Here is a 17,338-nt window from a genome sequence, read left to right on the forward strand (position 1 = left end):
GGTGCCGTCAGTATTACAGCTAATTAGCAAGAATTAGCCAGCTGTTTATTTAGGGGTGTAATTAATTGATTGGCAGGTGAGGCGTAAAATGTATTTTGCAATTTAAATATGGGAACTATTAGAAAAGATGGCTTTCAATATACTGCCCAATTAATCCAAGCTTAGCAAACATAGTTGGCTTCACCACATAGTTAATATTAACCAAAGTGTTATTTTTGGTTTAAGATGTAAAATCTGACACTACTCCATATAAGTTGGGCTCTGAGGTGCTATGTACCCAAACTAGGTTTAAATTGTATTTCATATCCTCTTAGCATGTCTCATTTGAACTACAGTTCATTTTCTGCCGTTTGGTGTGAATGTCTGTGAACACAGATTTTACATTTCATCTTTTTTTTAACAAGCTTCATGAAAGTCTGGTGCAAGTTTATACACACATAGTATAAATATCTGAATGACAAATTAGTGTTTTCTTCATCAATATTTTCTCTTGTAAACCAATCATTTTTTTTCCACAGTACACCAAATTGCACTACATGAATTGCAGTTGTCTTGTCTCAGATGTATAAAACTGCCGTTTGGTCCAATGTAGCTTAGCAGAGATATGATTGCATCTTGCATCAGCCCTGGAGATGGGAGGTTTTGTGTGCTTGAAACTGCTGTTTACTTACCAGTGAAATATAGCCTGTGACACATTTTCACATGTAATGAGCTTGGACACCGAACTGGGGTTTTATGAGAAACAAATTACAACCTAGCATGTAGCTGTCAATTTGCTTTAGTCAGGAGGGCCACCCACTAAATATCACCTAGCTCATTACTGTACCGAACATTATGGCTGCTGCACATGAAAAAAGAAATCTATTTAAGAGGTATTTCTAACAAAGACACACTGTGACGTACAACAGAAGAATTTTCGCCTTGCATTTCAGGAAATGTATGTTTTGATTTGGTAGCTGAACCAGTGTAAATATGTAGTAAATACACCACAATAATATTAACTTACAATGCATTACACTGGTAAAGGAAGTGCCAGGCCTAATGCTACTTTGTTCTATAAAATGGTAAAAGTCAGTTTTACTGAATGTACAATCACAAGATAAGGTTAAACAAGGTATTTTTGTACACGACATGCCCCATGGGGATAGTTGCCATTTATGCATGACTGAACTGGTCTGCACCACGTAGGGTCAACTGTTGTGCTGTAGGTGGATAACAGGGCTGTATTTAATGCTTCTAACACAAGCATTCATTAAATAAGCTAAACAAGGAACTTAAGTAAATTAAAAGCAAAATGCTTTCCAGGCCCGCTTCAGTGGGGTGAGTTCACTTGCACCGCAATCCACTTTGATCATGCTCCAACACTGTGAGCACTTGGTGCTGTTTCACAGCAAACACAGGTTGTGGATTCCGACTCACATAACACTGACTGATTTGTGGCCCCACAAAATGAATTTGTTGGGCCGAGGCCAGCTGTGCAGCCTCTCTCACTTCTCATTCTGTCACTTCCTCTCTCATTTTACATCTACAGTCTTTTATAACCTTCACCCTCCCTTTCTCAGCTCTTTCTCTGTGGTTGAGGACATTCCGTGGCTGCTATGGAGTGTGTAATAGCCAAGGTTGACCGTACAGGTCTTCAGCCTTAATAAAATCTCCAGTTAGTGCCATAAAATATCCCCTAAATGCATTTTCGACTACGTTGATTCTAAAATGAGACAAAAGCTTCCTTTAGGCTGCTGTGGGGTTCATAATCAGCAAGATAGAGGACACGCTGGGATATACGTGAAGCATAGGCTGTGGTCATGGCTTAAGAAAATGATGTGTTCTGCACTAGGCTCACATCCTGCATGCGGTAGCCTTGACGACACTGTTAACTTCAGCGTTGAACGCAGGCGGCGGAATGACCTATGTACTGCCGTCAAAATACAGATAAGAAAATGCCATATGGCTGCTATAATTATACCTGTCACATTCAGAACCAAAAATAGCTCTGTGGAAGCAGAACAGTTAAATTATGTTTTTTTTTGTTACAGATGAATGGGTAGAATAGAGGAGCGGTTCCCCGCTGTTCTGGTACTCTCTAAAATGACGGCTCACAAATTGGATATTTTTAGAGGATGATATAATCACTGTCATATCACTCTCATGTCTTTGTCTCTTTTCAAAAGTGCCCCAGAAAAAATATGATCAAGGCAATCATGAGATTATCTCATCTGATGATTTTAAAAGTGGTTGATAACACTCTCTGCGCGTCTGAGGCAAGCAGCTAAAATGGGGGAAAGGGGAGAGATTTTTTTTCTTCTTTTTTTTCCCTGTGACTCTGTTTCTTCTATTTTGGCAGAATGGAAAAGGATAGTTATTGTACAGGGTCAAAGAAAAAAAAACTGAATGGAAAGAGAGAATGGGCTTGTAGTTTTAAGAGGCAGAGAAGGAAATGATAGTCAAACAAAATTGAGAATACAAATATTTGAGTAGAGAGTGAGAAAGCACACAAGAGAGAAGGAGAGCTGCTTCTGTTGCTGCTCTCAGTTTGTGGTGCTTGCATAGGGGAAGAGGAGGAGTTTTCTTGCCTGCAATGTCAGTGAGGACTAATTTAATATCACCGACTGTATGAATGGATTTCTTGCATAGCTCAAGCACTATTTAAAAGCCTGGCTATGCAGTTCATTAATTTGCTGCTGGCTGAGTCAAATTGAAAGAAATTAGATAAATATGTTTAAATAGCACCTATACAAATCTAAACTAACCTTACTGTACGTTTCACTGTTGTATTTTCTTTTTCTCCATAGCCAACGTATGTGTCAATTTGTCTTGTTGCCATGTGGGAGATAAAAGAGGTGGAAGAGCATGACACCTTGTGATCTATCAGCACATGGGCATGGAGTTGAACGAGGGTGCAATGCACCGATGCCCAGCCAGCACATGGTACGATTCGCAACGGAGCATAATGCTCAAATATGAAAATAAAAAGAAGAGGGAGTGAAAACAAGTATTAAGGCCAAGCACCAGCTGTTGAAAATAGCTGCCCTCCCTGGCATTTTCTATACCTTCCAGCAGTTCTCTTACTAATAATAGCAAATATACACACATAGCTCAAGGCCACAGCAAACAGAGGGGGGAGAGGCAGACCAGTATGCCTGGAGGATAGATGCGCTAGGTTATGGTGATGTTTTTGGAAGACAAGCTTTCTCCTCAGGACTGCTTACTTCACCCAGTCCCTTAGCCTTGTTTAATGAGCTCCAACAGGCAGAAATGAAATACATGGAGAGGAATCGGAAGACAAATATGGCACGATGATAAATGGCTTGGTTGTCCACAGCAAACAAGAAACATTTCCAGACATGTCATAAAACACAGTGAGAATTCATCTTGAGCCCGGTCGAACATCAAAGCCTGGGCAGCGTGAGGAGCACACTTAGAGGAAATCATTTGGGAGGTAAGCATCAGATGCTCGGCTCACTTGATTGTGTGAGTGTCCAACACAATGACTCTAATTACATCCATTTCAAGGTACTGCTATAGCAGCTACGTCATGCTCAAGTAGACAAGGCCTTGAGGGAATAGTCCAGCAAATGATGGATGCTTCCCTCCACAATAGTGTAATACTAAATAGGTCTTTTAAATTCATTAAATACTTCCCTTACTTTGGATTAGCCCATGCAGGCCAGAACCATTATACTTGCAGATCACTCTGGCACCGCACAAGGCTGAAACTCATTCCCAGAGATTTTACATATCTGGCCACTGTGGCGGAATATCACTTGCTGTCTGTGATTGGTGAATACACAATGTGTGTTTTCCCCTGGCATGCCAAACAACGGGGAAAAATATCAATACATTGCATGGACATGAGAGTTGTGCTTGAAGGAGCATCCTTTTTTTCCATGTCCAAACCTGGGGAATGCTCGTTGAACTGAGAGTGCCTTTTGTGTGATTCAGCAAACAAATTACTCAAAATGTGACAGTGAAAGAAGAAGAAAAAAGTGGCAAGACCTCCTGTGCACGAAAAGAATGAAGGAGCTCAGACAAATGGCGTGGTCTCCTGCGCCACTTGAAGGGAGGGGGGGCATCATTCAAGCACGGCAGACGAAATTCAGGAGGCAATGGAAAACAAATACAGCCAGTCGTCTGCAATATGATTTCTAATTTGCCATTTGCCTTGGCGATGTAAAAGCGATACTTTTTCAAAATAAAACATCAGAAGGTGTAAATTGGATGCACAGTGTAACAGGGGGGCTGTTGTTAACAGCATGTGTGGGGTATACATTTCCCTACTAGTGCCTCCACAAAAATGTCTGAAGGCAGTATTTGAAGCTAGATGGTATACATTTACAAAACAGAATTAATTAGTGTGTGTGTGTGTGTGTATGTTACCATGAGCAGGTGTGAACCAAACAGCATAATTAAGTGTACTAAATAGTGACTTTTCTTAATGCGTTCCTGTGAGATCATTCTGAGGGTTACTGTAATGCTAATATAAAATAAACTTCTACTATTATCAGTGAATTGTTTTGACATACATTTGAACTGTTGATGTTAGCGTCAATGATTTCTGTCACAAAATGCAAAAAACTAAAAACATCATCATATTATTAAACACATTATACTGGCACCAGACATCATTACAGCCATACACCTGGTGTTTCAGTACACACATAATTGCCTAGATTTCCTCATTTTTGTGAATCGTAGACGTTGCGAAAAAACCATCTGTGATCACAATGGAGGACAAATTGATTGTTTATTTCACACTTGTATGTTTTCATACAGAAATAGAGCACCAATTAAATGTTTCTCCCCCTAAAATATCTATGATAATTCTTCTACAAAGACCGAACCAAGGCTTTTTAAATCCCAAATGGTGTGTGTCATGATCCAGTAAATTCAGGAGCCTAATTGGATTTCTGAAAGGCCCAGAATAGTAGCAGAATATTAAATATGAGCTCTGTCAAATTCTGTAATGGAAAAGGGGTCAAGTGGAAAAGCCATTGACGTAGCATTGATGGAATAGCGCGCGTCTATTGCAGCCTTAAAAAAAGCAATTTTTCGCATATCATTTACCACCATGCCCAATGTGGTCAGTCACCAGAGCCAAACACTAATGGCGAAGTTAAACTCCGGAACAAATATGAGAAGTAAGCCTTTCAACATCCAAATATAGACACTGAGGATTGTAACACAGAACCTAGAAACTAATTAAAGCCCGCCTGTGTGACGCACAGTGCCATGCAAGCATCCAAGTCAAACACTTTCACTATAATATGCTGAGAGAGAGGGTTCAGACACAGCGTCTTCAAGCAGTACCTGTCTCCTTCCACATCACAATGGATCAGACCAAAGCCAGACACAACAACTAACTTCTGTCCTTCTTGAAATAAGTGACATCTGAGGAGGAAGCAAAGAGAAAAAGAAAAAAACAGGAATAGGACCAACAAAGTACGCCAAATCTCCAAGCTGTCATTTTAAAAATGCAAATAGAAAACCGGTTGAACTAATTGTGGCTCAGACACTGGCTAAAGGTGCTGATGTTTAGGCTACAAATAACACCTTACAAGTCGTGACCTAAATTTGGCTAAAAAATAACTCCCTGGAAGACCAGAAACCAAGGTTGAAACAGGGGAGTTAGAAACCAAATCTCATTTACAGTTCAGTCACACTCCTGGATACAGCCAGCATTACTTATTGATAAAATTTTGAGTCAAGAAGAATAGTGGGGGAAAAATGTGGAATATTGTTTGTCAATTAGCACATTGTGCACTCTGATTCATACCGCTATCATCAAAGTGATCTCCTCACTGGATGGAAAGCTTTCTTAAAGATCTATAAGAGTACAAACAAAGACAATTTTATAGTATAATTGAGTCGTTTGAAAAATCTGCTTGAGGGACTGTTTGTAATAGTCTTACACCACGTGTGCATACAGTATCTTGATTTGTTGAGTTATTAGCTTGACTTTTCATCCCCTTAGGTTTTACCATCAAGCTGTTTTTGTGACATCTGAGTTACTGGGGCATTCTCCCTTAATTAGAGTTGAATCTGGTCCTTATCCTTCTTCTCCTTGCATGAATATTTCAGACACATCAGTGGAGGCGATAGCTTAGGGCACCCAGTTATGACCTCCACATCATTTCTTTTAATTGCACCTAATGCTATTTAACTGCTAATGATTGTCATACCTGGAGAAAGCTGACATCAAAAGGTGTTTATGAGGTGGAGCATTCATTTCCCCCTTGATAAATACTTTCCTGTGAGAAAAGCCTGACAGGTGAGGAATTGGAGGTCTGTGTGCCGTAATCACGCATCTGTGTGCACACTAATGAATGCAGAGCCTGATCCATTTCCTAATCTGCCCTCTGTAATGAAAAGAAGAGAAGGCCTCCCTCTGCAGCACTGCATGTAAGCCAAGTTAACACACATGCATGCCACCCTTGTGACTTGCAGATTGGATTTGCCATTAAATTATTCACTAATCTCCATCTACAAAAAAATGCCTCCTAAACAGGCGGCTGTATAGTGATAGTTTGGCCTGATATTTGCATTTAAAGTATTGGCAGTACTTCAAGGGGTGGGCGGTTGGAGGTGGGTCTGGCAGAGGTTTGTGCAGGATACAGGTGGTTGAAAGGGAACAAAACTAGCTGAAATGTAGGCTAAGATGAAGCTCATCTTCTCTGATCTTTTAGGATTGAGAGCTCGTGTATTGTTTTGTCTGTTTTATACTACTCATTGTGGGCTGCTGATTGTCAAACTGAATTTTTGCATTCTCACTCTGACGAACCTCAAACAATTTAAAGCCAGAATGCAATAAGCACAGTGCTATGATATCTTCGGTGACAAATAAAAAAGCTGTGTAAACAGTTTCCTGAGAGCATACACTGTCTTTTCCGTGCAGGTGAATACTGTCGTAGTGGCTGTCAAGTTCAAGTCTTACGCTAATACACCAATGCTCAAAACAACAAAAGTAACAACAAAGCTACAAAAGCCTGCCTCGCCAAACCCTGCAGGCGTAGTGCCTGTCATGAGATGAGCATTGAATTCACTGTTCCCGGGTACCTGAACAAATCGCTGAAAAGCAGCGCTCACTGATATCTCCAATGTGCAGTACCACCAATGACACACTGAGCCAAGTTTGAGATTTCAGTATACAGGTCACGTGCCCATACAGAGAGCTTTCAGCACAGTACACTCAAGTGTGTACAAAAGCTTTGTGAGGAAGAGAGGTAAACTGCTGAATACAAGACTACAGAGGAGTTTGTCACAAAATGAAAGTAAAGTGGCTATTTCATATTTATATATATATATATTTATATATATTTTATTTTATATTTCATTTGATAATTAATAATGGATGACTAAATAGATAAGAAACATAGGACAAAATATTAAAATATGAGCATTTGCTAAAATATGAGTTGGGTTTTCAGTGTGCTGGGTGGTACAAAACATTTGGTCATACAGACCCATTTACACTGATGGTCAGGCTCTCTGGCTTTTGGGAACAGGTTGAATGATCAAATTGTATTGTGTTCACTTGTTGTACATCAGTATATTGATGTTAATTTGGTATGCATCCTTTGTAATATTATGTGCATGCCAATGCCAACAGTCCAAAAATGTCATGTTCTGATTATAAATTGAAGCATGATGGCAAACGTGAAATATTCTGATATTATCTGGGATGTTAAACCTCTTGCTGTTAACTCTAGTTTTTCCACTCTCAGTACTTTTTGTTATAGTTCTTCCCCTAACTGGTTACAGACACAATTATATTTAAAGATTTATAAATAGGCTCTCCAGAATATGACTTTGATTGGGGGGTTAGAATTTGTGTGCATGAACTGTAACACTTCTTCCCTTCTTTGCCAGAGTATCCTGGGAATTCTATGGGTCATTGTGGCTGATCATTTAAAAGGAACTTTCTGACCTGAGTCCTGTGTTGTGGGAATCCAGTCACTGCTCCACTGTCTATTTTCTCTCCTTACCTCACTTTTCACCCCCTCTCCCACCCCAATAGTGTTCAACCTATCAAACTGTACCAACCTCTCCCTGCTCACTTTACACACCACTGAGCCGATGTCATCATTCCTACATATCTTGCCAGGTAGAATTGGCCTCCTTTTCTCCTTCCTGTTGTTCGACTGCTAAAAATAAAGCACCCTTTTGCGGAGCTGCCACGAGGCTCCAGTCTGGTCCTCCGCGGGGCTTAAAACTTCACTTCCTGACAAACAGACTCCACTTTCAAGAGTTTCAGAAGCAGATCTACTTGTCTGATTGTACAAGTGCAAACATGTCATTAGAACTGTGTTGATCTCATTAGTGTACTAATGTAAATAAAGGTTTTACAAATAAAACCTGTGCAGTAAATTAGACAACGCTAATTTTCATCTGTTGTCCTTGGCCAGATGATAAAAAAGGCACCCTGAAAATAGAATAACATGATATATATTTTATATATATATATATATATATATATATATATATATATATATATATATATATATATATAAATAAAATGTATATACACAACATAATAAAAAAATAGTACAGTATACATCCAGTTAATAATGGCAGAGTATAACTCATAGTAGTTAGCTACAAAGCACACTTGAGTTAAAAAAAAAAGGGTTTAATAGGTTCCTTCACTTTTGTGAATTTCACAAGAGTGTTAATCTAACCATCTTTACATTTTAAATATGTGATACTGGTATTTTGAGTGGCCAATGATCATTCCTTATAATATAAAAAATTGCAATATTAAAAGCAACCAAGTGCGTAAGAGTCAAAGCCTTTGAGTCAGATACAATTTTAGCTGTGACAAGTCTCGCATTGCCAAACCAATCTCCACAGCGCTGTTGAGTAAGGTCTGGCTCCTCCACACATACATTCTGGGATAAGAGGAAAAAACAGTCTGGGTTGTTTGCATTTCTTTAAATCAATCACAGTCGCCTTGGGCGGTGCAAAGCTCCGGATGCAGCGGCGCTGGCTCTGCAAAAATGGTCTCGGGAAGGAACTCGTTCCGGTGGAACATTTGCAACCAGCAAAAGAAAACGCCACATACAATATTAAATGAAGTTAACAGTTAACACAATACATTAATGTGAGCAATTTAAACGAGCTGGATACATGGTTAAATGTAATTTGCTCTTACTAGTGTATCACCGTGTGTACTTTGTCCTTAGCAATCCCTAAGGTTCTAAAACGTCCCAGTTAGATAGTAAATGCCGTAAACATATTTTTTGTAAATCTTTAGAATCGTTCCCCCGAAAGAACCAAGCAGGCCTGCCTTGTTGCACGATCAAAATTTACTTCAAAACATTTTCAGCGTGTAGCTTGGTAAAAGCTTGTTGTTGTTTCCCGAAGCTAAGAGATTTTGAGAACAGCGACACACAGAGGAAGCGGAGGGCCAGATGTCAGGCAATTATCCTGGAAATGTACTTCTTCTGATCCAGACTAGGCAAGTCTACCTAACACTTTGCTACGATGTAAAAAAACCTAGAATACCATGTTTCAAGTCATTCTCCCTCAGGAACAGTCTTTGTTAGTTCTTGTAGAAAGTACTTCATAAGATATGTAAAATGATTGCTGTAAGTGAAACTCAGCAGGCCATGTTCCAGTCTTCTCTTTAATTCACAGTACATGTACTGTAAATGAGTTGCTGATTTTAACACTGTGACAGCAACTTTTTTGAACTTCTTAAGACTTTACAGGCACAATTACAGCTCAGTGTGCTGAGTGGAATAAAACAGTTGACGAAGGAACAGAGATCTATTGACACTTGAAAGCTTAAAAGCTAAAAACAGAATAAAGAGCAAATGGGGATATTGTTTTTGCTCAGAACTTATAAAGTAATCCACATGGACATAAATACATAATCTTTTTTTATCTCAGGATCCAAAGCACTTTGGCAATAAAAGACATTTAGACAAGCAGAAAACTAGATTGCCAGTCCAAAAGCCTTTCTGCTGATTGTCATCGAACATGAATGAACAAGGCAAATTTGATTGGGTCTGACTGCTTAGCTGCTTTGCAAGATTGTTTAATGGGACCTACGGCAGGAACTTAATAGTAAGACAATGCTGTGTTTAGGACGTTATCAATAATGTATTTATGCACTAAGTTGTAGGACAGATGGTTTCTTCCAGCACAGTCTTGTCTTGTTTCATCTGTGCCTACTGAATAGAGAAAAAGTGCTGAATGCTACAGCAGCATGGCTGGATTAGTCAGTTGAATTAAAAAAAGGTCATAATGCTTAGTCAGTATAACTATGACTTTGGGAGGAATATTTGATTAACTGTCCCCCTGTTGGCACATTGTTGAAATGAAAAAAATCACTGTAGCACTTTGTCCTCTCAGCATATTCCCAATACAGATTAGTAATGGCCCTTGTAATTGTCTGAGCTCTCTATTTCACACACAAATAAAATGCTGTATGTATAGCATATGTAAGGGAATTTAAAGTACGGTATTACTTTATTTGTTTGTGAATGTACATAACATTTTTCTTTCTGCGGCTATGCATCTCCAAAGAGTAGTAGTCCTGTAATTCTTCATAAATGAAGGATTAGCATGCCATTGTTACCAACCACCATTACACCTGTGAAACATTACATATTCAGGAAGTTGGTTGAAAATCTATTCAGCCCAACTGTCATACATGCCAGTGCAGGTGGTTGCTCACCTTGATCACTGGTGAAGTTCACTGTGAGCAAGCAGAGAGCAAATCCTCGTGTCTACACAGATGGGACTGGACAGATGGAGATTTTAACAGGGCAGCTGATGTCCTTGGGCACTAGAGAATTTAAGTTTTGTGGATGGAAAGTAGGTAACTGCCCAACATTGTACATTAGGTGAGTGACTACTCCTATGACTTCAAGCCCCGGTTTCAACCCACAAGGATGCCGTATGAGACAAATGCTTTGTCAGATGTAAAATATGAAAATAAAGATTATATGCATTGTTTGGATATAGTAAATAGAGTAATCAATAATGAAATTGGTATTGGTTAATTTTAACATCCATTACAGTAAAATATCTTGACAATTATCAATAGGTTTGCCGTAAATATCTGTATTTTAGTCCACAAAAGATGTAAACATTGTGGTATTTTGTGGTACCAATTAGTCAACATTTCCACTTTCTAAACACTAGGTTCATGGCACAATACCTGTTACAATGATAACTCCAGGCCTGTATGCTAATGTTAGCAGAATAATGTTAATGCAAAAAGCACCTAGCTGAGACTGACTGAAAGGGCAGCTTAAGCTAATAAAATCTGAAGAGAGCAGAGGCTGACCAAGTGAATCTGAAATGTCCTAAAATGGTCACCAAACAGATAATTAACCTATTTTAATTTAAGTAAGAAAATGGCTTTTCCTTCTGCGACCCTCGGGCCAGACTTTACATTTTTTTGTCTAAATAGTGGTAAATTCTGCAGCAGGTAGATGTTAGGCTAGGTGTCTCCAGGACTCTTTAAAATATTGCTGCTGAGTGAGTTACAGTAGGACACACACACACACACACACACACACACACACACACACACACACACACACACACACACACACACACACACACACACACAAGTTCCAGGAACTGAACACACTGTCACTCAGTCAAACCAGGTACCTGCATGAGATGTAAAGAAAAAAACTGCTATTGGAATATCTGTAAGCAATTTCTTTATAATTTACATTCTCATTCCTCGACACATACAATATTCCCCTTCACGGTGTAAGAATACGGTTCATTTGACTTCAATATCAAGCTACGACTTTGGCTGCTTGATCATAAAGGGCCATGAGGTCAAGTGTGCTAAACCCAAAAAGCATATCTCTTCATTTCTCCCCCTCTTATCTCTCTTCACTCAAGAGGTGATTACCTTCATCATTTTTTTAAGGAGGGAACTTTTCTACTGCAGCTCTAACCAAGAGGTTTCTTAACCTCTAAATGACCAGGACAGTCAAATCAAATCCATTTGCCATAACGGATGCAGTAAAATGAAATATTGCTGAGAAAAGAAAAGCCTATGCATTGCACTGTTTTGGCGGTTCAACAATTACTTTCTTTATTCTGCATCTGCAGCTTTATAAATTGATAAACCAAAAGGACATGCTCAACCAAACATTGCATAAGAAAAATGTTTTGTACATGGATTTTAGTGACATTATTAGTATCATTACTGACTATATATGTGTTTTTCTCCAGATAGCCTTGCTAGCCCCTAGCGATGCTATCCCATTATGTGTAGATGCAGAGCCACAATAAAGCAGAATTGATTTTTCTTTTTTTTTCCTCGACCCTTTGATTTTAAAGGACAAAGGAAGGGGAGTCCATGCAATGAAGAATCTGCCTTAATGGAACTGCAGAGAGATGCCTTGTCTGGTGGCAGGTGTCACTCAGAGGGACCTATTGTGTGTGTATTTCCAGGGACATGCTGCCACCGTTTCATGGAAAAGTCAAACTTTGTTGTAATTAGTTTGTGATAGGAGGTGGGCTAACAAGCTTAGGGACACATTTTGTTTATGCACTCCTCTGGCTAATTTCTCAGCTGGAGTGTTGTTTACTCAGTGCATACAATTACAAAACACATTAGTCTGCCCATTGGCCAATCTCATGGGGGACACACTTCATATAACATTTAAGGTTTATAAGCTGTCCATTGATAATAAGTAATTACATAGGAATCTGAAATATTTTTGTATTATATAGTTTTGCCTTGCTTTAAGACTGCTGATCACTCAGCTCATTACCTTGATATATATATATATATATATATATATATATATATATATATATATGTATACTGAAAAAATATGACAAATATTGATATTGTATATTAATTAAGGCCTACAGTTTAAAAACAGTAACAAAAAATAATAAAATAAAACTAACAACAAATACCTGCTCACATTGGGCAGGGAGTGCAAACCACAGTACCATCATGTCATAAGACTGCAGTGAAGTAAACAATGAATCACAGCAGTTAATCGCTGCTCTCTATTACCCAATGTGTCAAACCAAAAAATGGATCCCGCAGGTGTAGTTATTGTAATTAGGCTGCTCAAAGCAACTGGAGGAAAAAGCCTGTGCTCTTGCTAGTGGGGGGGTAAGACTGAGTGAGAGGAAAAGAGAGAGGAGCTGACTTCCAAGTGTGGATAAAGGGATAAGCTCAGACCAAGAAAAAATGCCATCATTTAAAGAATCCCTCCCTCAACAGCAACCCAAGGACAACCACGCCAGTGAAACTGACCCAGAGGTGTTATGGTTCATTGAACACATTCTCATCCTCCTGTCAACACAGTATTTTCAATACCTGAAGGATGATTCTCTGTAGCTGTGGTCGCACTGTAGGAACACAGTGCAGGGGGGGGGGAGGAGCACATTGTGACCTTTGAAGTACAGGAAGGTGGTCTCAATTAGCTGCATATCAGAGGGAGCAGGCTTGTCTTACAGTCCCAGTGGGAAAGCACTTTAATTACATCTAAGGAAGGTAAATATATGTCTTCATGACTGGGTTAGGAAATTGGCTGGGAAGCCTTGGCTGCACTATAATATCAGATTCTTTTAATCTTCATATTCACTTACAATGACTCAGACACAGTTAACCGCTTTTGGTAGTTCTGAGCAGAATGCAAGCTCATTTCTAAATATCTGTGGTCACAAAATGATTAAAGCAAAATACAAAAAATATGTCACACAAAATTATGTTTATGTTCTTCTGACTTTTCTCTAATCTATTTTTTTCTCTCTCTTGTAAAATACTGGGTACTTTCACCTCTTCATATTTCTAAATATTCTTCATAAAACTACTATTTTACTTAATATCTTGGTTATGGGCTAACAACGTATGTCCACACTAAAATCATAACCTGTAATGATGGGTCACCCAAGCAGATGTGACATCATCAAGATGTAATATGTAGAACGGACCTCAATTATTTTGCATCCTTAAAGCTTTAGTCTGTAACTTTTTGATATTAATGAACGTCCTTTACATTGAAGCCATTGCCAAATGAGTTGCTACAAAGCTGATTAAGACTATCAGCTCCACACAACTCTCTCTGTATTTCTCAGTATGGCTATGTTCAGAAGATTGTGTCGTATGGCGACTTTCGCGCGCACAAACTCGAGTGAAGATAATTACCTCTTCTAAAGAGTCCATCATGTTTTTTTTAATCCTCCTGTCCTCCTTGGCTACTAGCACCTGTGTCGGGGAGGGGTGGGGACGCGTGCACGATCACGGAAGGATTGTATCGTGGATGTGATGACAGTTTTGTTGTCATGACTTAGAATTCCTCATGGGGGCGACAGAAATTACGCACTATAGCTTTAAAAAAAATTGTCTCTTAAATGCATTCTTAAACCTTTCTTGAAGCAATAGTTCAACATTTTGGGAAATATACTTTTTTTTGAGGCCAAGAGTTAGATAATATCAATACCCCCTGTTCTGATACCCCCCCATCATATCTGTCCGGTACATAGTAAGCTACAGCCAGTAGCTTGTTAGCTTAGTGCCAAACTTTTACTTTAAGCCACTGTAACTCAAAAGAACACATTTTATTTAGGTGTCAGATACCAGCTTATTTAATTGATTACTTAGTTTAGAAACATTTCAGCATAGTAAAAAGGTGTCATACAACAGCAGTTTGGACCTTGAAGCACCAAAACATCATCAGTATACAGACGGTTTAATTCAGAGCTGGGTGTGCATGTCTTCATGCCTTAATAAAACCTCATCCACTGGGCATGCTGTTGACTCTGGAGGCCATTGTGTTTCCCAGCTGTGCGCACACTTAGAAGCAGCTGATAGATTTAAGAAGGTCACCTTGGCTTGGATGCTGTCACCTCTCTGCCGACCTGCCTGTCTTTCTTTCTACAGAAGCAACAGTCCTTAGAGTATGAGTAATTATGTGAGTGTGTGTAGCCTCTATCATCACACATACTCAACCTCTTTCAAAGCCTCACAAGAGCTACTGCATTAAACTGCTACATCTCCATCGATAGACAATTACTCTAGTCCAGAGGAGAATTTATCTCTAGGTTTGCCTTCACAAGAGAATAATTTGCAAATTCAATTGAGTGAGACAAAAGGTTAATAGTTGTGTGGGAGGCAGAGAACAAATAGTTTGCAAAGCAACTTGGTGGAAATGGATCCTTATCCGACAGAGGGTTAACAAAATTTTCTCTTAACATTATGCGTGTCTCCCCGGCACTAATCTGTATCAATGCATCAGGAAGCCAAATGGCAGGGAGTCATTGTGGGAATACAATAACTGACAGGCAGAAGAGCTTTTAAGACGGATAGAGAGAGGGAGAGCGAGGGGCAGAGGCAACACACAATGAAATTCTACTATGTAAATAATTAAACACCTGATGACCTACACAAAAACAATACAAATCGTTATAGAGTAAGTGGTAAAATGTACGATGATATCATTCAACATATAATATTGTAATATATAGTGTTATATAGATGGTAATTCATTATCTATATGAAATCAGTATAGATATTGCTTAACCATGAAAACATACAAAAACCCTGCATGCTCATGAATGTACTGTCTATGTGATTATTATTATATGTTTAAAGTCAAACTGAAATTAAAATCCTCTACACGTTTTGTGTAAGGAAATGTATTAAAAATGATTACTGGAACTATTATGGATTTGAAAAGATAAAACTGTGGGAAAAACAGTGACAAACAGTGTGTCTTCATTCCTCTGGGGGGGGGGGCATTTCCCATTGCAGTGTTTGACTGACCTTTGAGGACAAGCAATGCTAGGAGACGCCCTGTCAATTTCCGTGGTGCGCCACCATGGATGTATTATAAGAACTGGATACGGTGTTTGAGGTGGCGCCCCGTTCATTCCAATGAGAGTTGCTCAGTGGCGCATGAAGGATGAATGGCACAGCTTGGTCACTGTGTGGCCCATAGAGTAGGCGCACTAGAGACTTTTGCTGGCCGAGCAGTCTACTTCCAGTTTGGCGCTCGCTAACTTGAATGGGGAATGGTGAAATTCCACTGTTGGGCCACTGTGTTTAATTTGCTTCAAAGCCTGGCGCACTTTCAGGGGGCCTGTACGCCATGACTGTACCCGCCATAGCCCTGTAGCCTACAAATACACTGATACAATGCTGATGTTTTCACCCATAAATAACTAGTAATGTACTGTTGAGGTTTAAGTTGTGATATACTGTAAGACATCTGTCCCTTTGCAACATTATATATTAAAGTGTCTATATGTAACTTTCAGTTTGTGTTGATTTCAACGGCCCCTTTGGACAAAAGCGGTAGTGTTTTTACCACACCTGTCGTAAAGGTCTAGGAGTAAGCGTTACGGGGAGGTCATATAATTGCAATGAATGTTTTGCTCGGACAGAAAATCATTCATTTACAATAAGAGAATATGTTACAGATGCATCGTTGCATACGGTAACTTAGCCTACTTTGGATGTATCGTGAGCTAAACCGGGTAACGTTGTCACTGTCACTGTGTCATGAGCCAAAGCATAAAGAGTTTACGTAATAGTAACTTAATATAGCACATTTCATGAAACCCAAGGATGCTTTACACAAGTACAGGGGGACAAGAGAAAATAAACTAGTAGGCCAACACAAACACGAACTAAAAGGAATAACACGTCCACGCTAAATGGAAGGGGGACATAATTTAATGTTGGCTACTGACGTACAACCACATCGCGCAATCTAAAGTTATTTTAAGAATGAAATAGAAATATTACATACCCGAGGGCCAATTCGGGGACATTTTTGAATCATTTACAATCCCATAATTGTCTCCATCTGTTGAAAGCCAGGCAGATATAGTCATATAGATAGTTACATATAGTCATTTTAAATATCATATTATGTTTTGTAGCCTATTCACCATCAAGGGACTAATACAGGTATATCTTCTTTATTTTTTCAAGCCAATTAGCCTAGCTTACTAACGTTAGCACGGTTTCCCACTCAGCGTCACTTTCATGTGACCAGTTGTGGTAATGGCAATAACCTGACTGTGACATCTCACAGCAATGAATAGTCTAACCTCAGCACACTGCATTTTACTATGCAGTGTGCTGATGTTATTATTCTGTGTAGTGTTTCCAATCACTACACAGAATAATAACATGTCCAGTAAAGAGTAACCTATGGAGAGCTGAAATCACTGATGGGACTGACATAAACATACAAAACATACAATATTGAGGAGCAGATAGACGCCATGCCACAGAGGCCTAGTAGGATGTAGCATCACCTGCTGTCACAGTGGAAGACTTCCAGCGTGTTGATGTATGTTCTGTGCAGTCCACACAGTCAGCATTTCAGCATAGTCT

The sequence above is a fragment of the Sander vitreus genome, chromosome 3 (assembly GCF_031162955.1).
Source record: "Sander vitreus isolate 19-12246 chromosome 3, sanVit1, whole genome shotgun sequence".
Classification (NCBI taxonomy): Eukaryota; Metazoa; Chordata; class Actinopteri; order Perciformes; family Percidae; genus Sander; species Sander vitreus.